At 43.0% G+C, this 22,920-nt stretch overlaps 1 protein-coding gene across 3 annotated transcripts in view; it reads left to right on the top strand.

Moving 5' to 3' along the window:
• The window catches only part of LOC113938707 (serine/threonine-protein phosphatase 4 regulatory subunit 1-like), a 104,554-nt gene that overhangs the window by 19,775 nt on the left and 61,859 nt on the right, over positions 1-22,920 (top strand). The window lies entirely within an intron of this gene.

The raw sequence follows: 22,920 nt of genomic DNA, 5'->3' as shown, positions 1-22,920 counted from the left end.
GAGGTAGGTGAGATTGTTCCTATTTTACAAATGATAAAACTGAGAATCAGAGAGGTTAAGTAACTTACCTAGTGTGGCACAGCTCGTAAATGATAGAACTAGCAGTCACACTGTGTTCCTTTTGACTCTTGTTCTTTTTATTCTGCCACCCAGATCAGCCTCACAAATATTCTTAACCTAAAGGTAGGGGCATAGATGTCAGTTTGGGTGATTTTAGGTCTGTCGTCTTCCTTGGGTGTTTTGTGTAAATGATGTGATAACTGCTTCATTTAGGCTGTAAGTCGCTTTGGGCAGGGACACAGGTCATCCTTTTTATAGCCCAATGTCCTGTTTGAGCTAGGTGTTTAATTAATGTTGTTACTTGTAACAATAATGGATTACAAGGCTTGTCTGATTTACTTTGTGATTCTTGATTAAATTTGGCTAACTTAAAAAAAAGCCTTAATGAATGGATGCCTTGTTTTTTTAAAATCATTCAGAGTCTTCAGGCCATTGCAGCACAAAAAAGATTTAATTTTAGAGAATTAGCTTGCTAAATTCCTTCTCTTGAGAGCAGAAAGTGTGTGGGGTGGCCTGGCATATTGGTCCCCATGGTGGATCGCACTGGAAAGTGGAGCCGTGTGAGTTTGTGTTTACGGGGCCTGTGAATTTGCTTATAGCATGTGCAGCCTGAAGAGGTACGACTCTTGGTAAGGTTTGCTTGGCCAGTTAGCACCTAAGCATTTGCCAGGGGTAGTTGAAAACAAAAATGAGGGTGATCTATTGTGGATGAAAAGACACCTAAGAGACTGATCACCAAATACTATGTGGTCATACTTGGGCTCTTAGTTGAACAAGCCAGCTTTAACAAGACATTATGGAAACAGTGGGGGAAATTGAACTTGGCCTGGGTAGTAGATGTTAAGTTAAATGTTAAGAATTATTATGAACTTTGTCAGATGTGATAGTGGTAACACAGTTTTGTTCAAAGGAGAAGGGCCTTATCTACAGGAACAAACAAGCATTTATGGGTGAAATGATTTGACATACAAGGTCTGTTTTCAGATGCTGCAACAAACAATAAACAAGCACAAAGTTGGGAAGAAGGATAAATGGGGAAAAAAAAAGGGCAGAATATTGATACCTGTTGAGGCTGGCTGCTGGGGACATGGGGATTTATTATACTGTTCTCTCTATTTTTGCATGTGCTTGAAAATTTCCATAATACAGATTTTTGAAAAATGAGGTAAAAGTTTCATATGTGATCCAACATCTGTACAAAGATTTGGAGAGCTGAATCCCAGTTCCAAAGTCCCTGTGACATTACTGTAGGGTGCATTTAGCTTCCGAAGCAGACTGGTAGAATATATTAGCATTTAGGGAACAATTTGTTTTCAAATGTTTAGTTTTTAAGAGGTATCTATGAAAGAAGTCGGAAGAGGGCATACTTCTATTGATGAGAAAGCCTAGGTGCCAACCAGTGATATCTGAACTTTCATAGAAAATAGGATTAGCTAGGGCGGAGGAATACAGACAGACTCTTTGGACCTTAGTGCTGGAAGGAGCAGGGTATGGTTAAGCTGGAATAAAAGACATCCTCCAGAGCAAAAAGCATTCCATTTCACCTGCCTGCTTTGTTCCAAGTTTGTAAAAATGTTCTGTTCAAGGACCACAGCCAGGCTGTGTGGCCTGAAAGTGGAGAAGCTATATGAATTTGAGCCCAAAACCAAACAATTGAACTTTTTCTCTGAACTATAAGATAAACTTGAATCAAAGATTGTCAATTAACAACAACCCCCCCCCCCCAACTTAAGTGAACTAGCTTGAATAGGAACAGGAACTTGAGTATGCTAATACTTGGGAAATGGAAAAAAAATCCAGTCATCACACTATTCTCTATATCAGAGATAGGCACATTTTTTTTCCTGTAAAGGATCAGATAGTAAATATTTTAGGCTTTGTGGGCTAGAAGGTCTGATGCAGCCAGTCAAGTCTGCTGTTGTAGCCTGGAAGCTCCCACAGACATAAATAAATGAATGGGTATGGCTGTTTTCTAATAAAACTTTATTTACAAACACAGGCAGTGGGCTGGATTTGGTCCTCGGGCCATAGTTAGCCAACCCTTGTTCTAAATCAAACTTGACTTCATTCTATCAGAGCCTCTAAGTTTGTCTATTATCTGAGCCAACTTTATAGGCTGTCTTTCCCACCGGGTTCAGTTTGAAGAGCTGAGCTTTTCGCTAACACAACCTCTGTTTTGTTAAGTAATCCTTGACATATTGCTCAAAGTTCGTATCTCATTTTTCCTGTTGGTATGTTGGGGATAAAAACGTGTACCTCTGTCATCCCAAGAGGATGAGGTAGCAAGGAACAAAAGAGTCCGAGTGGTGGATGTAGAATCAACTTTGCTTCCCCTCTCTGATCATTATAATGCATTTTACTTTTGTTGCTCTGTATTTTCCATTTCCTGTGAGACAAACAGATGAACATCAGAGATACCCTGAAATTGTCTCTTTTTAAAAAGAGAGTTTTAAATGCTTTCTACATCACAAGTTAAGATCTTTCTTATTTTATTCTTATTTTTAAATTAACTAATTAGTTAGTTATTTTAGGTAGGCTCCATGCCCAACGTGGGGCTTGAACTCGTGACCCTGAGATTGAGTTGCCTGCTGTACTGATTGAGCCAGCCAGGTACCCCGAAAATTAAGATATCTATTTATCTATTTATTTATTTATTTTTAAAAGATTTTATTTATTTGAGAGAGAGTGCACGAGCGGGGTGGGGGGGGGCAGAGGGAGAGGGAGAAGCAGACTCTCCACTGAGCAGGGAGCTGGATGTGGGGCTCAATCCCAGGACCCCGAGATCACGACCTGAGCTGAAGGCAGACGCTTAACCAACTGAGCCCCCCAGGCGCCCCAAAGTAAGGTCTATTTGGAACAAAACCTAGGTAATAAAAGAAAGTGGTTTTGGCCCTCAAAACACTTAATTTGAGCCCTGATGGGAAAAAAAGTAAGGTGAGTGCAAGTGGTTGCTGTCCACATTTGGAAAGTCATTCATCCAGTAACATCCTTCCAGGTGCCAGCCTGCGGGAGATGCCGAGGATGGGGGGCTGAAGAAGCCCTGGGCTCCACCTCAGGGACACTCTCGCCTGGTGGGGAGGTGCATGCTAGCGGTGGTGCAGAAGGCAGTCCGCTCGAGGGCTCAGGCAGGCAGAGGGCCAAGGCAGAGCCACGTGTCTGCCAGGGCTAGGAGGGGAGGTGCCGGTTGAGTTGGGTCAGGCCGAGGAAGGCGAGGGGCATTCTGGGCAGAGGGCCCGTGTGTGCAGAGGTGGACATGTGGTGAAAAGGTCGGGGACTTGGGAACCAGGGGTATACAGGGCCGAGGAGTGGGAGAGACTGCGGAGGTGGGTTGGGGGCCTACCCATGAAGAATAAGAATCTGCCTTCCCAGTCATGGGGTTTAGCCTTCCCCTGAGAGGTGGTAGGGAGTCCCTAGATGTGTTGCTGGGACTTATGATTTAGGAAGGCAACCCAGGCAGTGGTACAAGAACTGCCATTTAGTTAGGACTGATACTGTGCCAAGCTCTGCTGTGAGTGCTTCTAGTATTTAACTATAAATACCCTATGAAGCAGGTATTTTTGACTTTATTTTGTTGCCAAGCAAGGCTCCCAAGGGGCACAGAAAGACTAAGTAACTTGCCCCAAACAGCGCAGCTAGCAAGTGGCAGAGGTGGAATTCAAACCAGGGAGTCTGGCTACAGAATTTGTACTTAACCGCCATGCTTCGGCGGACTTGCCATTCGTTCATTCATTCGTTCATGGACAGGACTAATAATTATTCAGGACCTATTAAGTCCCAGGCACTACACTAGGCCTTAGGGACACAGAGGTGAGCGAAACAAATCTGATTTCTACTCTCATGGAGCTTCAGTCCAGTGACAGAGCCAGCCATTAAAAAGCCAACATAAATGAGTGAGCTAAGTTCAGGAGTGGTGGGTGTGGTGCAGGACGCATGACAGGTGAGTGTGATCAGAAGTGCCAGGCAGGGCTGTTGGAGGGATGGAGTTGCTCCTTTACCTTGAGTGGCCAGAGAAGGCTTATCTGGAGCTCTGAGAAGCGCTCTAAGGTTTGAATAACAAGATGGAGATGTTCCTCCATGGAGCTGGAGGAAGCATCCGGGCATAGCAGACAACAAGGGCACAGGCTCTGAGGCTGGACTGGCTCATTGTTGTCCACGACTCATGCATCTGCAGCACAGTGAGCACTGGACACAGGAGTTAGAGCAGTGGGGGGAGGGGGGACCTACCATGTGTGGCCTTCAGCCCCTCACAGGATAAGGGGTTTGCCTTTTGTTCAAGGAGCCCGTGGGGTGCCACTGGAGAGTTCTGGTCAGGGGAGTGCCCAGAGCTGAGTTACATTATACAGGGCAGACTTTGGAGAAACAAGCCAGGGATGGAAAAAGTGTTGTGTTCCAGGGACCCAGGCAAGGGCAGTGGGGTCTCGATGGAGGAGGTGGATGTCAGAGCAGCGAGTGGGGTCTATAGATAGTCCCAACAGGGAAGACTCAACTCAGAGACAGACCCTGTGGCAGCACTTCTGCTTCCCACCACCCAGGCTAGGCTGGGTTCCTCTCCTCATCCTCCCTGAACCCTGTGGCAGCATTTAAGCCAGGCGTGGCCAGATGCCTGCTCTGGTCCATCAGACCCAGTCTTCCTCATCTTGGATCACTAGGGTCTAGCATGCTGAGTGGCACATAACAGACAAGCAGAAGTGCACACTGAATAAATAAACCAGGCAGTATGCCAGGGTGGAGGTCATGTTTTCCATCTGAGAGTTACTTTTGAGGTGTGTTTAGGAGATCCTGGGGCCATAGTCCAGGAGGCCACTGAAAAGCCCCCTTGTAGGGTTCTGGAGCGGAGTTAGGGCTGAAGAGAGTCATTAGTGATGGATGGCAGCTGAAGCCAGGGGAATGGATAAGAGCAGCACGGTGGTGGGTGTTGGAGAAGAAGGTCCAGGGTGGAGCCCCCGGCCGCAAAAGCTTCTAATAGTGAGCCCTGGAGAACAAACATCCCAGAGGCAAGAAGCCAGGGGGCCCTTGAAGCCAGTTTTTGCTTGGGCTGATTGTTCATGCCACTTGCCATGGAAGCATCGGGGAAGAGGAGTCCTGAAGACAGGCCACAGGCTTTAGTAGTTAGAAGGTCTTCGGTGAACTTGGTGAGAGCTTTTCCAGCGCAGCCAAGGAGCAGAAGCCAGACCAGAATTACCTGGGAAGGCATTAGGAGTTACGTGGACTGTGGTGTCACCCGTAGTCCACTAGCTCAATGGTTATTTATTAAGTACCTCCTGTATTCCAGGCACTGGCTGGTGATTGGATACTTTTGGGAATGGTCACTGTTCTTGTGAGCCCACAGCCTAGCAGGGGAAAACAGACCCTTTCAAGGAGAAGCAGCTGGAAGGATTGAGGTCAATTGCTTTTCTCGAATAGAAGAGCCCAGAACACAGTTGCATTGTTATATTTACTCTGGAAACTTTTTAAAAAGAAAAAAAAGATTTGAATTCTCCTCCTGGTTATATGCCCTACAAGATGTGAACATGTTATTCTCAAAAGGACATGGTCATTATAGCACCATTCTTTGTTTTTAATCTTAAAGCACCTTTTGTGGTCTCAGAGCCTTGTTAACTCTATGCATAGATTAAAACTTTAGATATATTGAGTAGTTATGGGAAAAAAAATCAAGTAATAATTATTTATTGACTATGCACTATTACCTGACATTGTGTTCTGCTCTCTGGATAAATTTTCTTAGTAATTCTGTAGCTAATCTTTTTTGTCCCCCCATGTTATATATATATTTATATTTGTTATTTTTGCTTTTTATTTTCATATTTTTTATTGAATCATATTACATACAGTGTTATATTCGTTTTAGTTGTACAATATAACGATTCAACAATTCTATATATTATTCACTGCTCACCACGATAATTGTATTCTTAATCCCCTGTATCTGTTTCACCCATCAACTAATAGCACTGTTCTTCATAGTTGAAAACTGGAACCTACCCACATGTCCATCATGAGTACAATGGATTATGAATTGTGGTCCCATTCACACAGTGGAAAACTATGCAGCTGTAATAGTGAATGATCTACAAGTCTACCTAATAATGTGGATGAACTTCACAAACATAATGATGAGTGAAAGAAGCCAGACACAAAAGGGTACATACTGAGTGATTCTATTTATACGGAGTAGAAGAACAAGCAAAGCTAATGTCATCCAGGCTGTTTGAAGGCAGGAGAGTGGTCACCCCTGGGGTAGGATAGTGAGCAGAGGGGAGCATGAGGGGCTTTTGGAGATGCGGGTAAAATTTTCTTTGTTGAGCCGAGTGCTGGTTACAACAGTGTGTTCAGTTTGTGAAAATCTGTCAGGTGGGACAGTTGTTATTTATACACTTTTCTCAATAGTGTTATACTTTGATTTTCTAAAACGTACTGATTTTTAAAAATCAAGGTATGGAGGACAGCATAACCATGGGCCGAGGGGAGGGAGTCAGTGAAAAGGGAAAGATGACATACTGACTTTATTTTTTAAAGCTTTTAATTAATTAATTATTTAATTAATTAATTTTAAGTAATCCCTACACCCAACCTGGGGCTGGAACTCACGACCCCAAGATCAAGAGTCGCATGCTTTACTGACTGAGCCAGCCAGGCGCCCCCTAAAGGGAAAGCTGACAGCAGAAAGAGAGGGTAGAAGACAATGGGGGTTGGATTGTATGAGACCGGGATGGAGCTTGGTGCATCCGTGGAAGAGTTTGCTTCTTTCCAGAAGTAGGAGGGCGGGGGAACCTGGGTGGTGCAGTTGATTAAGCTTCTGACTCTTGGTTTTGGCTCAGGTCATGATCGCAGGGTTGTGAGTTCGAGTCCTGCGTCGGGCTCTGCACTCAGCTCGGAGTTGGCTTGAGATTCTCTCCCTCTCCCTCTGCTCCTCCCATGTTCCTGCACGTGTGCGCGCTCTCTCTCCCTCTTTCTCTCCAATAAATAAATAAATAAAATCATTAAAAGAAAAAAAAGGAGGAGGGCACCCTTCTTAGCAGTTTGGCCAAGGTGGTCAATAAAGAAGGGACTTTATGTTGGTTAGTGTTACTTGATGGTTTCAAATATATTGAACAGTAGGAAAATGGAGACCCATGTGCACATACACTCACCCCAAAGGTTGTTGGTTTTCTTTTACAACCTTTTTTCCTTTTCAGATCTGCCTCAAATCTGACTAGCGAAGTCACTGCATATTTAAGTATCATCTCTCTGTTCATTAATACTATGTAGACTCTAGCACTCTCGTGCCCACCTCCTCCAGCTCTGTCCCCAACCTGGTGAGTTGGCAGGAAAATTGAGATGTGTAATATCAAAATGGAGCACATGAACCGCTTTGAGCTGCAGAGTTCTTTCCTATCAGGTAACTCGAGTAAACATTTCCTGTTGACCATCAGTGTAAAAGTCAGAGTCATAAATAATGACAGGTTTTGGAAGTGTGATTAAAGCCACAAATCAAAGAGGAATTTCCATGTATGCATGGTATAGAAAGGACGGCTGCTCATGAATTAAGTTGGTCTTTTCAGCCAGCCCATTGCGCAGTGCTGGTAATAACCATCAGTAGTAGCCCTCAAAGATTTGCAATATAAAACATTATGCATTGGACAGGATCTGCTCATACAAGAGCTAATAAATCAGCATGGGTCTTGTTAGAGAATGGCATTTATATAGAGAAAGTTTGCCCGTGCAACTTGCTGTTGAAATTTAGTTAAGTCAACAAGGACCTGCAGTGTGCGGGGGTCAGATTCCCCCCAAAAGCCAGTGAAGAATCAAGAGTGTTCTTTGTCATTTAGATTGGCCAGGCTTGTCTAGTCTAGTTATTAGAAATAATCCCAATATAGGAATCTGCGTTCATACTTACAAGCCCGTTAGCAAGAAGAATGAAACCACTTGAAATAACACATTAATGGTTGGGTTACTCTAGTTCCCCCCCCCAAATCATTTAAGGCCTCACAAAGACTTAGTAATTGTTCATTGAAGAATGGCTAATGAGCAACTCTATAAAATTACCAGTTATGTAAGTTCTATATTGCTACATTCTTCTGGGTTTTTTTAAAGTACAAATTTTGCAAATAAGGCTAAACTCCTTCTTGGTCACCACCAACCAATAATATTCTAATGTTTTGAGATGGACATAGAGCGGGCCACATCTATCATGTTCTCCCCACCGATGTCCCCTAGTGCTATGTCAGAGACAGAATATTGGATTGTATGGATAAGTGGGCTGGCCCAGGGTAGCATATGTCACATAGACTTATAGTGGCAGGATGACATGTTGAATGGGGAATCGTAAATATTGGGTATGCCTGGAGAACGGATTCTTAATGAAAATGCTTGCTGGGATAGACATATGCTATAACGTCCTGCCCCCGCCACTATCTCTGTTCACGTCTGGGCCCATAAAGGTAGCTCACTGGGTATGTTTTATTGTGTTTATTTTTTCTCACCTTTCCACTTAAAACCAATTATAGTGTGGCTCTTCAGTCAGGGCTTGATGGTGGTGTGTGAGATCTCTGACTTCCCTGAACTGCTCAAAGGCAGTGCTCGGTGTAACGTTCCTCTGCTGTGCTCTTCCCTTCATCTGGAATGTTCTTTTTCCCTTTCCCAGATTCTTTCTCTCTTTCCTTGTGGTGAATCCCTACCTGCTGTTCAAGGCCCAGCTCAAATATCATTGTTGTAGGGAAGCATCTCCTGTCTCCTCCTCCCTCCTCCAGACAGAGCTGGTTTCTTCCCCGGTTTGTGTATACCTTACCCTACTGCTCTTGCCACCTGAGTATTGTGGGTTGTTTTGTGTGTGACGATCTTTGTTCCCTGGAGAGCTTTTGGAGTCTGGGACCGTGGTGTCTTTCTCGTCTCTGAATCCCCAATACTCTGTCGAATATTGAATTATGGTTTACTCTTGTCACTTGAAGTTAACCGCAATGGGAGGAAAATATGTTCGAGGTGGGTTTGCTGTTAACATGCTTTCTGTTTTGGTACTAGATCATTTGATTTTTTTCTTAATGCAAAATGGCCTGCAACATTTCTTTTCTTAGATTGTATGTACTGTACTTTGAACCTGTAAAGCACATTCACCTAACAATTATACTTAAAACATTAATTTGTGCTTAGCCTGTTTTAAGACAGATTGGTGTCTTTTGAAAAGCATTGACACATAGGCGAGTGCTCGAGGAGCCCTTGTGTTGCCGCTAGAGCACCCTCATCTCATATATCTCATGCCCCAGACTGTTTTAAATGATGACTATACTGGCACTGTTCATGATTTTTAGTAGAAGCGTAAAAGAGGATAGATCCTTTTTTTTCCGCGGAGTTGTAGGTTCCAGAAATACGTTTTTCTGGTGGAACTTTAAATCAAGAAAAGGGTTTTATTTTTATTTTTTAAAATTTTTACTTAGTTACCCAGCATCAGGTTAAAGGATTCTAGGTTATGTGATTCTTTGCTAACTGATCAGGACCTCATCAAGAGGAGCCAACCTCATCTTGGGTTGTGTGGGCTCGGGGCTATTGCTGTAGAACCACTCTGGTTTTGGTTGGATGGCGGAGGTACGATGCATATCTTTTAGCTAATTAGCTGGGTTATTAAACTCCGCCCCTCCCTCTGGAGGGCAGGTAGTAGCCACAGCCACTGACTGGGATGTAGCAGAGCCCCGGGCACATTGGCCCTACAGTTCAGGGAGGCGTGGTGGCATGTGGGGGTACAGTGTGGGGACAGGGTGCTGAGCATAAGACGATGGGAGAGGCCGCCCACCCGGATGTAGCAAACTAGCAGTCGTTCCAAGCCCTTCCCCTCCTGGTCTTTGTTAGCTTTAAATTCTCACTCGTTTTTGGTAAAGGGTCAGTAATGTCCGGTGTAAACTTGCCGGTGAACCTGATGCGTGGCAGAAGCCCGGAGAGTGGCCACGGCTCAGAAGTCCGTCACGGCAGAGATGGCAGATGAAGGCAGTCAGGGTCAGTCTTGGTTTTTAGATTTTAAATTGAGCCAAGAAGGCCTGAAGTTATTATTAGAAGCTATTTTCTTGAGAGGGCTTTGCTTTTCTGCAGTATATTAAGCGTTCATGAATGGAGTGGGCAACTTTTTTTTTTACAAATATAAGAAAACACAGAAAAATATTGAACAAGGAATTATTTATCTGCTACTTCATATTTCATTTCTAACTTGAAAGCTTGAGATTCCTGATGTTTGTGGGTGACCTGGACTGGTTGGGTCTGAGAATAATCGACTGCTTATGATATCACCATGTAGACCTCAACTCTTGTTCCTGTGAACAGTTCACCAGACAATATGCCCTCCTAGCAGTGGCTAGAAATGTAAATTCTAGAAAATTCTTTATCAAAGCAGGAGTCATTTTATGTGCTGCTGCCACTGTCAGGCACAGCAAGCTAGCTTGGCAGATCTTTACCATTCATTCATTCATTTATTCGTTCAGCAACTTCAATTGTGTGCCTGCTGTGTGCCAGGCATATCAATGAGTCAAAGATTTGGGGGGGGCTTGGGGGGGAGTGAACCAGCTGATAAACAGTAAACGTAAGAAGTAAATACTTTGTGTGTTATAAGGTGACGATTTCTCTGGAAAAATAGAAAAGTAGATCATGGTGAGGTGGGGTATAGGTGGGAGGCTTGCAATTTCAAAATAAAGTGGTCAGGGAGGAACTCACAACAGTGAATGAGCAGATTTTAAAGAGGAGAAGGAGTGGACGCCTGGTGTCTCAGTTGATTAAGCTTCTGCCTTCAGCTCGGGTCATGGTCCCAGGGTCCTGGGATCGAGTCTCGCATCAGGCTCCTTGCTCAGTGGGGAGCCTGCTTCTCCCTCTGCTGCTCCCCCTGCTTGTGCTCTCTCTCTCTGACAAATAAATAAATAAATAAAATCTTTAAAAAAAATAAAGAGAAGGAGGTTATCAGAGAGGACATCTTGGGGAGGAGAGTTCCAGCCAGAGGGAACCACCCTGCAGTACAAAGGCCCTTAGCCAGGGAAGGGACCGGAGTGTTTGGGACGTAGCAAGGAGCCATGTGGCTGGAGGAGAGGGCAGTGAGGGGGAGAAGGTGTAGAGGGAGAGCTCAGAGAGGCAAAGGTGGGCCAGAACTTTCCTGCCGACCCCAGACCCCTCCCCTCCTGGGACCAAGCACTCGCCACAGGCTGTTCAGGTAACACCATCTGATAGTCTTCCTCTTTTACAGTGGTTCTCAGGTGGGAAATGTGGCAATGGCAGACTTGGAAGACTTTAATAAACTCTGGTGCTTTCATGAAATAGTTTTAAAAAATCTAACATCATTTATAGGTAAATAGTAATAATCTCAATGATAATCTCATTAATTTAGATTCAAGTAGGATCTTCTAATTTTGAAAGGGGCCAGGATGTTGATCCACACAAGGGAAGATGTTTACCTCTACCAAAAAAAAAAAAAAAAAGGATTTTCAGTACTTGAAATAAAAGGCATTGTTATTTTCACACGAATGTGATGTTATTAGTGGGAATATTTTCCTTGGATTACACTAATCCATTATTTTTCAGAAGTCAGTCATTTCTGAGCTGCTTTTCCTATTTTTACTTTATCTATATACCATCTGTATTTTTCTTTGTATCAATAACTTCTTTTTGAACAAATTTGGAAAACTTGTATCAGTTGCTCACCACGAAACTTAACCAAAATATCATAAGATAAAAAATAAAATAATCTTAATTCTAGATAGACACAGCTGCCTGCCCAAGATTCAGAGTGTGAGGCCTGCACTGTATTAAAAAGGAGGATTAACCAGTTTTAGGGAAGTGTTCAAGACATACTAGCACCAAAAGGCAACTTTTTTGATGTCATTAGAAAATTGGGTGGGAAGAACTTGCCCGCCTTGTGATTTAGGGATACTTAGTGTACCTTCCCTGTTCCACATTGGGGGACATGATGTCCCAAGCTGTCTGTACTCTGAGGCTAGGTGGCCGCCTAGCCGGGGTCAGAACTGCAGTCTGAGAGTGTGGGACCAAGTGGGGGCGCTGGGGAGGCTGGTTCTCTGGCTCTGAGTGGCCACCAGCAATATATTCATGCAGAACGCCCCTGACCAGCTGCATTTACATAACGTGGGTCTTTGTTCTGTATAAGACAAAATCTGTAGCTCCAGTTCTTAAAATGAAACAAAACAGAAGTCCCTGCAACTCAGATCTCCTACTGTTTCAGACGTGCTTCACACATCCTTACTCCCTCTGCCCTTCTTCACATATTTACTGTGACTCCCCCAATCATTTGGGATGATTGGGTATTTTTGATTAACTCATGCATTTTATATTGAATGCTGCAATTCCTTCCTTCCTTCCTTCCTTCCTTCCTTCCTTCCTTCCTTCCTTCCTTTACCAATTGTAGGGTAGTTTTTGACCTGCTTTCTTCCTTTTTGAAACTCAGATCTCTCACTTTTGCAAGCAGAAGCGAATTAATGTCCTGATTGCTTTGTAACTCAGGTTGTGGGGGTGGCTTGCTGCTGCGTCTCACGTTTGTCGTTGTGGAAACTAGATTTTCTCCGCTTTCTCAGGGGCTGCTGGACTCCTGAATTGAATCCTGGTAATCAAAGTCTCGGGAGACTGACTTCTACAGAAGCCAATATTTATTAAGTGTCTGCTGTGTGCTAGGCATTATATGACACGGTCCCGGGGTTTTAAAGGGTCCCCACGTCTAGCTGTGGAGACAGAAACCATCTACTTAGAGTTAATAATGCAGCACTTTATGTAAAATGGTGAAACCTGACCACTGTAGAGTTCCATTTATTACCCTCCTACTTTATGTTATCGTTTTTATTATGTGGTATATCTGCATATGTTATAAATTCCACAGTACAAAATTATTTTTGCTTTGCATCACTCCAGACTATCAGACATATTTTTGAAGAAATTAAGAGGAAATACAGTTTTTTAAAAAATTACTGACATATTTACCATTTCCAATGTTCTCGATTCCTTTTGAAGATCCAGTTTCCAAATGGGTTCCTTTCTTCTCAGCCTGAAGAGCACTTCTCCTACCATTTCTCATAGTCCGTATTGGCTGGCTCTGCTTAAAAGGGTGCGTGACAAATAAATTCTTTGTTGCCCTTTGTTGTGATCCGGCAGTGTCTTTATTTCATCATCGTTCCCAAGGGTGTCTTACTGGGTGTCACATCCTGGATTGACGGTTTCCCTCTGGTCCTTCCCAGGTGTGGCCTCATGGTCTTCTGCCTGGCTGCTCCCCACGTGGCGGTGTAGGGCGTTTGAATCCTTTGTGCGCCGTGGTTGCTTTCCTCTGCTGTTTTCAAGGTTATCGGCAGTTTGACTTGGATGCGTCTAGTGTGGTTTTCTGCGTGCGTATCTTCTTGGGGTTTGTTAAGATCCTTGATTCTGTACACTTATTTCTGTCACCAAATTTGGGGAATTTGCCATGATTTGATCATTCAGTTAAGTCCGTTCCTCGAATTTCTAAGTCGCAGATAGTGTTTCAACTTCCAGTTTTTTTTTCAGTGTGTTTTAGTAGTTAGCATGTCTTTGCTGAGATTCCTTACCTTTGCAGTCATTGCAGGTGTACTTCCTTCAGGTCCGTGAGCGCTCTGTAATACTTGCTTTAACATCCTTGTCTGTGTTTCCAGCATTTGGGTCCCTTCGGAGTCATTTTGTGATTTTCGTCTCTTAGCTAGTTCATGTTTTTCTGTTTCTTTGTTTATTGAGTAATTTTGGATTATAATCTGGATATTGTGACTATTAACACACTATACAATCTCTGGATTCTGTTACATGCCTCCAAAGAGTGTTGATTTCTTTGTTTTGTTTCAGTAGGTACTTTTTTTTTTTAAGATTTTATTTACTTGAGAGAGAGAGAGAGAGAGAGAGAGAGAGAGAACAAGTGGGGGGAGGGGCAGAGAGAGAGGGAGAAGCAGACTCCTAGCGGAGCAGGGAGCCCAACGTGAGGCTCCATCCCAGGACCCCAGGACCATGACCTGAGCCGAAGGCAGATGCTTAACCAACTGAGCCACCCAGGAGCCCCTTGTTTCGGTAGGCACTTAAATGAGGTCCCACCGTTAACTGTCTGTCCTGTGGCAGCTAGTACCCCGAATTTCAGCTCGGTTCTCTTAGCCTTAGCTGTGCTGTAGAGTTTGCCACAAACGTGCATGGTTTAGGGGTCAAGCTAGATTTCAGGCCAAGTTTAACACAGAGGCTTCCCCCTCTGTTGATTTTCTTTCCAGGATCCCCCTCCCCGCCCCCTGCCACACACACACACAGTTTGTAGTGGCTATGGTTGCCCTGAAGAAACATAAGCAGTATTGGTAATATCATGTGCTCAGTGACTTAACACTACTACAACTACTAATAGCAGCTCATCTTTTCAAAGTGCTGTGTGTTTCAGATCCTGTATAACTATACTTGGCTGTCTAATGTCCCTTATTCTACCCTGCAGCCATCATCTGAGGCAGGTGTCCATTTTAGGGGGAGGGAACTGAGAATCAGAGAGGTGGGATATCTATCCAGAGTCACATACCTGGTAAGAAGCAGTGTGGGATTGCAGAACCAGGTATTTTGACTCAAGACCCCATACTTCTGTTGATTATAAATACTATGTCTCTAACATCTTTTGAGTGAGAGATCTGGGATTTAATGTGTAATCTTCCTCTGCTTTTTTTTTGTTTGTTAGTGTTTTGTTTTTTGTGATGCTTTTTTTGCTGTGGGTGTTCTACAGTGCACTCAAGGATAGTTTTGTTATTAATCACTCATTCAGGGTTTGTACTTCTTCAAATTGAATATGCATTTTTTCCCCGTCCTGGAAAATTGTTAGCCATTATCTCTTTGAATATTGCCTCTTCCTATTTTCATTAATCCCTCTTTCTGGAATTCTCGCTGGACTTATCTCAGACCTTAGCATTCTGTTCTTCCTGTCCTTTAATTGCTGTCTCCATATTTTCCAGTTCCTTTTTTCTCTGTGCAGTGTTCTGGGTGATTTGTCAGATCAATCTTCCAGCTCACTAACTCTCTCTTGAGCTGTGTCTAAACTGCTATTTAAGCCAGCTGCTGAATTTTTAATTAAGTTGTCTCTATTTTTCATTTCTACGTGGTTCTTTTTCAAATGTGCCTGTTCTTCCCAATCTCATTCTTCTTTTTTCTTTCATTTTGACATCTATATTTTAAATCTTACTCATTCTGTGCATAATTATTTGATAGTCTATTTTAGATTTTTCTAATGTTTCTGTCTTGGGGGTGCAAATTTTCATTTGTTGTGTCTGTTCTTTCTCTTGAAGGTTTGTAACCATGTATGTTTGGAATTTATCTTCAGCAGGGATAGTTTTGTGAAATGGCATGCTTACTGGATTGTGAAAGGCTCCTGTTTGCTTGTGCTGGGATGCCTGGAATTGGAATAGCTCTGAACACTGGTCCTCCCCAAGAGCTCGGAGTGGGGCTCTGCAGGTCTTGTAAGCTGACTCAGCCCTCACAGGTCACGTAGGTCTGTGGTTTGATTTCTCAGGATTGACTACCCCACCCTCTACTTGCACTCTAACTGTAGTCCCCTTTACTCAACTGTCTAATATTGGGGGCTTAGATTCAGATTCATCCACATCATTTATCCCCATGTGAGCTTCAGAAATCTTAGTACCTGAGACCTATATGTAGGTCTTAAACGTTGATCATAGGGTGTCACCTTATGCTAACTGCTCTCACTTTGATTACCGTTTTCCTTACTGGCATTGAGGATGTCCTTTCTGCCTTTACTGCTGCCTTCCTGCGTTTTTAAATACTTTATCTAAATTTCTGTATTTTTTATTTTTTTGTGTGTGTGGTGGAAAGGGGTTCCTTTCTCTTCAACTCCACCATATGTTGTTGGAAATCACAGTAACTGGGGTTTGAATGTAGTTGTCAAAGCCCATGCTCCTATGGTAATCTATCCTGGGTTAAGGTGGTAATAATGGGGATGGGAAAAGGGGACTGATGTTAGAATAGAAATCAGAATGTCAGTTTATTACTTACTAGAATGAGATGAATATTTGCCTAGAGAAGGCGAAGGTATTCAGGTTGATAGATCAGCACTTCCCCACTGGACAAAGTCTAGAGTAAGAACTTGACAGTGCTTTATTAACACCATTCAGGGGCAAATAGCACCATACTGACAAATATGAATAGCCTGGCAATTTTAAGATACATTCCTGCATGCCTTTAAAATGAATTGAAGGTTTACCTGAAGACCACACACAACTCCCTGTGGTCTCATAAGTACCGTGCATTCTCTGGATCTGATTCGGAGTTCTCAAGGAGATTAAGATCTCAAGCTCACTTCATAAATACAGAATCAGAGCAAGGGAAGTTAGATACTCTTAAGAATTCTTTTAATCACAGTGGTGCCAGCAACTTGCCAGGTAGTTTCATTCTAGCCTTTGTAAGGCGGGGTTGGGAAGAATAGAAGAATGGCCAGCCTTCTGCTCGTCTTTCCTCCCTCCCTTCCTCCCTTCTTTCCTCCCTTCTTTCCTCCCTTCCTTCCTTCCTTTTTTCTTTTTCCTTTCTTTCACCTGTACTGAAGTACAATTTATATATAATAATATTCACTGAAGGGCAATTTGTTAAAATGAGTCTTAACAAGTATGTTCTGTTGTGTGACCACAACCACACAACCACAACCAGGAAATGAAACATTTCCTGCACCTACCAGAAGTCATGTCATGACCATTTGCCATCATACCTTTCCCCACCCCTGATCCCAGACAACCACTGATCTGCTATATATTAGTATGTTTTTATCTTTTCTAGAATTTCACATTGGCAGAATTATGCAGAATGAAATCTGACCTGTCCAGCTTCGTTCAGTTGATATAATGCTCTTGAGATGCATCTATATTGTTGCCTATTAGTAGCTCATTATTTTTATTTTATTATTGAGAAGTATTCCTTTGTATGGATAGATTACAATTTGTTTAGCCACTTAGTTGATAGATATTTTGGTTATTTCCAGTTTTTGGCTGTTATGAATAAAGCTCTTTGAACACACAAATACAAGTCTTAGCGTAAACATACACGTTTTCATTTCTCCTGTGTAAATGCCTAGGAGTGGGATTGCTTGCTCACGTGGTTAAGTATATATTTATTTTTTTTAAGTAACTGCCAAACCATAGGAGCTGTACCATGTTGCATTTTTTACCAGCAACGTATGAGAGATCCAGTTGCTCCTTGCCAACACATTTAATAGAGTCAGTTTAAAAAATTTTCTTAGCCTTCCTAGTGGGTGAGTAGTAGTATTTCACTGTGGTTTTAATTGACATTTCCCTGATTACTAATGATGACTAATGATGTTGAACATCTTTCCCCATGCTTAGCTGTCATTTGTGTGTCTTCTGTGATGACATGTCTATTCAAGTTTTTTTTCCTATTTTAAAGATTGAGCTCTAAGAGTTCTTTCTATATTCTGGATATCAGATATGTTTTACAGATATTTTCTTCCCAGTCTATGGCTTGGTAGTCCATTTCCCTTTTTTTTTTTTTTTTAAGATTTTATTTTTAAGTAATCTCTACATCCAGCATGGGGCTTGAACCCACAATCCCAAGAACAAGAGCTGCACACTCTGACTGAGCCAGCCAGGCACCCCAATTGGTGTTCTATTTCCTACCAGTGTCTTTTGAAGAGCAAAAGTTCTGTTTTGTTCAAGTTGAATTCATGAGCATTTCTTTTTGTGGCACATGCTTTTTGTACCCCTCTCAGAAATCTTTGCCTAATTAAAGAATACAAAGATTTTTCTCCTATGTTTTCTTCTAGAAGTTTTATCATTTTATGGTTTTTATGTCTATTATCTATTTTGAGTTAATTAAGGACAAAGGACATTCCCCCCTCACCTGTGTATTCAGTTATTCTAGCTCTGTTTGCTGAATTAAATTACCTTGGCACCTTTGTGAAACATGCATTGGGCTTAGATTTGTGGATCTATTTAAAGATTTTATTTATTTATTTTTTGGAGCGGGGTGGTGGGGGAGGAGCAGAGTGGGAAGGAGAGAGAGGGGGAAAGAATCTCAAGCAGACTCCGTGCTGAGCGCAGAGCCTGGTTTGGGGCTTGATCTCACGACCCTGAGATCAAGAGTCAGATGCTCATCTGACTCAGCCACCCAGGCACCCTAGTAGTCAGGCATTTTTAAAAGAGATTTTATAAAATGAGAAAAAAGTCGTTGTTTATACTGACCCACACATATACCATCCCTGAGCCTCTTTTATTTGAGTAGCTTCAGATTTCCATCTGTTTCTCCTGTTTGAGGAACTTCCTTTCACATTTTTCATAGAACACGTGTGTTGGCAGTGAATTCTTTCCACTTTTGTTTGTTTGTAAAAGTCTGTATTTCCCCTAACAATTTGAGAAAGATTTCTTCAAGTAAAAAATTCTGATTAGTGTTTTTTCTTTCAGCACTCTGAAGATATCATCTTCTCCTTCCTTAATGATTTTTGACATGAAGTCTATTATTAATCTTTTTAAAATGTAATGTGTATTTTTTTTTCTGACCGCTTTTTAAGATTTTTTTTCTTGATCACTGATTTTTAGCAATAGATTATGTTGTACCTCAATGTGATATTTCATTATGTATATTCTGCTTGGGGTTTGTTGAGTTTCTTGAATCTGTAGGCTTTAAGTTTATGTCAAATTTAAAAATTTGAGCTATTCTTCTAAAATTTTTAATGTTTTCTCCATCTCTCTTTTTCTTCCCTCTTTTCTTCTGGGATTCCAGTTCTATATATGTTACAGTGCTTGATAATGTCTCCAAATAACTGATGCTCTGTTCTGTTTTTTTATTTTATTTTATTTTTTTTCTCTTTGTGCTTCATTTTGGATAGTTTCTATTGCTGTACCTTCAAGTTCTCTGATATTTTCCAGTTCTCTAATCTGTTCATTTCTTTTAGTTTATGTTTTTTTTTTAAACTTTTTTTAATTTATTCATGAGAGAGACAGAGAGAGAGAGAGAGAGGCAGAGGGAGAAGCAGGCTCCCAAGGAGCAGGGACCCTGATGCAGGACTCGATCCCAGGACCCCGGAATCATGACCTGAGCCGAAGCCAGATGCTTAACCATCTGAGCCACCCAGGCACCCTAGTTTATGTTTTGATTCAGTTATTGTGTTTTTCATCTCTTGAATTTACATTTGGGTCTCGTAATTCCATTTCTCTCATCAACATCTCCATGTATTTCTGGAATATATGGAGCATTTTTTTTAAAGGTTTATTTATTTATTAGAGAGAGTGCACACACGTGTGTGTGCGTGCTTGCACGAGTGTGGGTGGGGAGGGGCAGAGCAAGAGGGGGAGAGAGAACCCCAAGCAGACACCATTCTGAGCATGGAGCCCAATGTGGGGCTCGATCTTACCACCCTAAGATCATGACCTGAGCCGAAACCAAGAGTCAGACGCTTAACCGACTGAGCCACCCAGGAGCCCCTTAATTGCTATTTAAAGATCATTTTCTGTTCTACCATCTCTGACATTTTGGGGACTTTCTCAGTTTATTCATTTTTCCTGATTATGGTCATATTATTTGGCTTCTTTTCATGCGTGGTAATAATTTGGATGCTGGACATTAAGAATTTGGGGGTGTTAGTTGTTAGATTTCACAGTCCAAATTGTATAAACCCGCTAATGTTGGATTTTGTTATGGTATGTAGTTAACTTTTTTGGATTGGGCTGGATTCTGGTGAGGCTTGATGTAAGCTCCGTCAGGCGGGTCTAGAGCAGGCTTTAGTCTAGATAATTTAGCCGCTACTACAGCCATGCCGTGTGTCACAGGGTGGGAAGAGGCTGCTGCTGCATGCTCGTGAGCGCCGGGAGGGGCCTGCTGTGGTCCCCCCCCCCCCCAGTCTTGGTGGTATTCTCTCAAGTGTGTGTGGATCAGTCCTCGGTGGAAGCTTCTGGGGGCCACTGTGCTGGCCTCTGCTGCTCCCTCCTTTGCAAACTCTGACCTCTTTGGCCCCCCTCACGCTTCCGTCTCCGGAACTCTGGAAGCTCTCTGGGCAATCAGAGGTGGCCGTCTTAGGGCTCCTTGTTTGTGTCCCTTCTCTGAGGGCCCTCGGCTGTGCTGCCTGTTGTCTAGTGCCTGAAAACTGTTGTTTCCTGGATGGCTTCCTGGTCTTCTAGATGTGTAAAATGTGAGAGTCTGTTACCATCTCGGCTGGAAACAGAAGCCTTTCACCTCCCTTCAGTTCCCTCTGAGACCATAACCCTTCCCTTTGGCTTTGGTGTTCTTCGATTCCTTCAGCCTTCATCTTAGTAGACTTTTCTGCACATCTTGAAAGAACACTGCACTGGAATGCCGAGCATTTGGGTGCTAAGAATCCTAGTTCTGCTGCTGGCTTTGGGGGCGCATCTATTTAACAGTCCACAAAATGAGGGAGTTTATCAAGGCATGTTCTAGGGTTCCTTCTTTATGATTCTGTGTCATAGCAGTCATTTTCTTTGATATTTGTTTTCATTCAAGTTTCTTTTGGTAGTGTCAGTCCTCATTTTGCTACTTTTTATGGAGCACCTACTACTTGTCAGGTACTACACTGGGCCCTGGGGTTACAGCGCCTTCATGGAGCTCAGAGAGCGACTGGGAGACAAGCATGAAACAGTCTCAAAACCCGGTGCCACTGCTTTTGTGGGGAGCGTTAGGACAGAGAGAGAGCCCACAGCTCTGCGAGAGGCTGTAACCGGAGAGTGGCCTTCTCCTGCGGATTCGAGGAGGGGTGCCTAAGCTGGGGCAGGGGTGGGGCGGGGGGAGAGACGTGAGAGTGTCCCAGGCAGTGGGAAGGACATGTAGAGAATCATCGAGATGAAGGATTTTGGTGCATTTGAAGAACTAAGGGAAGGTCACCGTGCCTGAAGCTCAGACGGGGAGGGTGGAGGGATTTCTTTGAAAATTAAAATGTAGGTTTCCTCTGGCTGTACAGCATAGTGCAATGTTTCGAGTCCAGCTGTTTGAGTTCAGATTCTGACCCTCTGCTCTCTAGCCATGTGGCTTTTGGCAGCTTTCTTGGCTTCTCTCAGCTTCAGCTTTCTTCCCAGAAACACAGGGATAATGTGGTTGTTGTCAGAATTTAATGAACCACTGCTATAAACAAAGCTTTGAGCACAATTCCTGGGAGTAACCAATGAACATTAGTTATTATCCAGTATTATGTGGTTTATGGCTTTTATTTCCATGAATGTAGTTAGTATAATGTTATGTAGTTAGCACAGTAGAATCATTAATATTCTCTAATAACAGTTACTCTTTTGTGGAACTAATTGCCAAGTTCTTTAGTTGTCTGACAGGTTTTTTGAAGAGTGCCTGAGTATTTTTGTTACTTCAAAACAGCAGTTCTTAACCCACGAAGTACACAAGTGGACCTCAGAGGATCTTTTGAAACCCCTCATTCTTTTTTCTTTTTTTTTAAGAGGGGGTGGAGGGGCAGAGGGAAAGGGAGAGTCCTAGGCAGGCTCCACGCCCAGCACGCAGCCCAACGCAGGGCTTGATCTCAGCACCCTGAGATCATGACTTGAGCCAAAGTCAAGAATTGGACACTTAACTGACTCAGCCACCCAGATGCCCTGAAACCCCGGATTCTTCACGAAAAGTTTTGAGTATGCATATCCATGGCCATCATCAGGTTCCAAAACTATCTGTGATCCCCAAAATTTAGCAAACTCTGCTTTATTTTTTTTAAAGATTTTATTTATTTATTTGAGAGAGAGGAGAGACAGAGAGAGCAAGCATGAGTGGGGTGGAGGGACAGAAGGAGAGGGAGAGGGACAAGCAGACTCCCCGCTGAGCGGGGAGCGCAGCGTGGGGCTCGATCCCAGGACACTGAGATCGTGACCTGAGCTGAAGGTAGATGCTTAACCAACTTGAGCCACCCAGGCACCCTGCAAACTCTGCTTTAAACTTAATATTTTAAAGTCCACTGCAAGCTAGGGCCACACTGCTTTGTAAATATCTGTGGGATGGAGGCTGCGTGTTCCTCCTGGGTCCTGAAATGCACTGAAAGTAGCTCATACAAAGTGACTGTGGTTGGTGGGACTTGGCTGTGACTCAGTGGGGACCCATTCCTCCCTGGCAAGGATCCTGCAAGAAATTATGTATTTGATTGCATCACACATATATTTTCTACAAATGTATACTTCTTTATTAAAATTCTCTGGGTAACTGTTATACAGTGTAAATTTTTAATAAGGTCTAATTACTAGCGTAGAAGAATTTGTGGAGAAAAAATGTGGTTAGTGTTTCGAAGTAAATACCTAGGCACAAACGTGTCATTTCTTATTTTCAACTCTTATTAGTTACTGCCTGAATTAACTGCTTTTTCTCTCTGCCAGGTAGGAATCCTCTGCTTTTTTGCATGAATAGTGCTTCTTGCCCAGTTATTTCAGTGCCAGTGGTAGCAGGGAAACATTTATGCCTCTGAAGCATTGGGTGGGTAAAGAGTGGTGGCTACGGTCAAGGTTGGCCAGATTATGAGGGGCTAGATCCTGCAGGTCTTGACATGCCCCGACTCCCTTGTTTCAATATCCTGATGGAGCATTTTGTATCATCCCTGATAAAAGAACATGGAAGTGTAGACAGGTTAAATCACTTACTGTGGTCACACAGCTAGTAAGTTGTGGTTGGGGGATTCATCTTATTCCAGGGATGTTTGGCTCCGGTGCCCATGAGCTCAGCCACGCCACTCCACTACATTGGAGGGAGGGTCTGCCTGCCCTCAGTTGGGGGTTTGGGGAAGAGCAGGCTTCAGGGGGAAGAGTCAGTATGACCACAGGCTCATTTTTGCCCAGAATGAGGGGTTGGAGGAACCTGTGGAACATCCATGTTGGAGGAGTCTGGTTGGGTGTTGCCATGTGGTTTTATGGGAATCAGTGTCACAATGTGGTGTGTGAAGCT

The sequence above is a fragment of the Zalophus californianus genome, chromosome 8 (genome assembly GCF_009762305.2).
Source record: "Zalophus californianus isolate mZalCal1 chromosome 8, mZalCal1.pri.v2, whole genome shotgun sequence".
Taxonomy (NCBI): Eukaryota; Metazoa; Chordata; class Mammalia; order Carnivora; family Otariidae; genus Zalophus; species Zalophus californianus.
The sequence above is the reverse complement of the archived record's forward strand: the minus strand, read 5'-3'. Positions and strand labels throughout refer to the sequence as shown.